This window comes from Dreissena polymorpha, chromosome 7, assembly GCF_020536995.1.
Source record: "Dreissena polymorpha isolate Duluth1 chromosome 7, UMN_Dpol_1.0, whole genome shotgun sequence".
NCBI classification, from domain to species: Eukaryota; Metazoa; Mollusca; class Bivalvia; order Myida; family Dreissenidae; genus Dreissena; species Dreissena polymorpha.
The window spans coordinates 14789865-14791402 of record NC_068361.1 but is presented as its reverse complement, the minus strand read 5'-3'; positions in this window follow the sequence as shown (position 1 = coordinate 14791402).

Below are 1538 nucleotides of genomic sequence, written 5' to 3'. Positions count from 1 at the left end.
ACATACAATCGAAAGTGAACGCTTTCAATTGCATGTCGGTATTGTATAATTGTATGAAAGTGAACAATTACGGCAGCAAACCATAGGATCTTAAGTCTTGTAAATACAATTGGAAACACTGGATCATTTGTATCGGACAGCAAAACATCAACACCTTATTTTGATTTCCATTGAATGTTTCAGGGTCTTAATTTGGCAACAGAGATATCTTCAAATACAACACAAAGATCAAGTATATAGACGTCAGCGACAACCTGATTAAGTCATTTCCGAAATAATTGACCTTCTCAATTCCTTGAGTTTACAGAATGTGGTGAACATCCCGTGAGGTTGCACTTTTGAAAACACATGGTTTACCCACTATGTTATTGAAAAGAACATCAGTTTCCATTGCGACCTAAGATGCAGTTCTGGTAATTTGTTGATTTATTAATTTGTTGCTTCTAAGTGTATTCTTGTGTTTTCAGATTTAACCCTCTCGATGCAATAAAAAGAAAAAACTGTACAACCAAGACTATTGGTAAATACCGTTTTAATATGGTTGAACACTTTGTATTGATATAAGAAAACACATGTAAATTGTGAATTCTCTTGGTTGTTTGTTTTGTTTTGTTGTGTTGGTCAAAGTCTGTTTAAAAAAAATATCAAACAGTTGTTTTTTTATTCGGTTTGAGAGTTATTGTCATCAAAAGAAAGGGAAACAATCATTATTTCACGAAAGCTCACACATAATAAAATTGATCAATTATCTTTCTTTGCAGTTATTATGGAAGGCGCGGACATCGAAAACAAACTAATTTATTTCATATTTACAAATATAATTGTTAATTACAAAAACGCATTAAAACGTATTATGATCTATTTTAGACAAATAAATAAGACAACATACAATAGACGAACCGTGTACTAAACTATTCATTCTAAGAATGCGTCAGCTTGATATGAGCGAAAACCGAACAATTAGCTTCATTCCAGATATTGTGAAAATTTTGCAAATACACATGTATATCACCTTGTCTGATGAGCTTTAAAATCAACAGTGTATTCCCGTCAAAAACGAAATGTAAATCTGTCTGTAAAAAGTAAGTGTACCAAAACGAAACCAGAAAAATACTGCGAATAAAAAATAGGTTTTCGAATGTCACATTTTATAGAAATAATCTTCAAATATTATGTTTACTTGTCTCAGTGAAATTGAGTAAACTATACGAATCATGTAAAGGTTCATGCCCTAGCATATTAACGTATATTTTGTGAATATAAAAATACATTTTTAATGTATTTTAATAGCTAATTTAAACGGATAACACAATTGCAACATTGTGGCAAACCGTGAACGTTTCCATTATTCCCTCGTGCCTGACAGGTATACTACTTTGGAACGTACGACCGGGTACCAGACTATCTATGAAAAGAACTACTGGGCTTATTATGTCCGATTTGTATAATTATCTATAAATATGTCGTGTGCATTATAATTGTATATTCTTTAGGGATAAGTAACACTCAAATGATCATAGTTATTTTAATTAGCACAT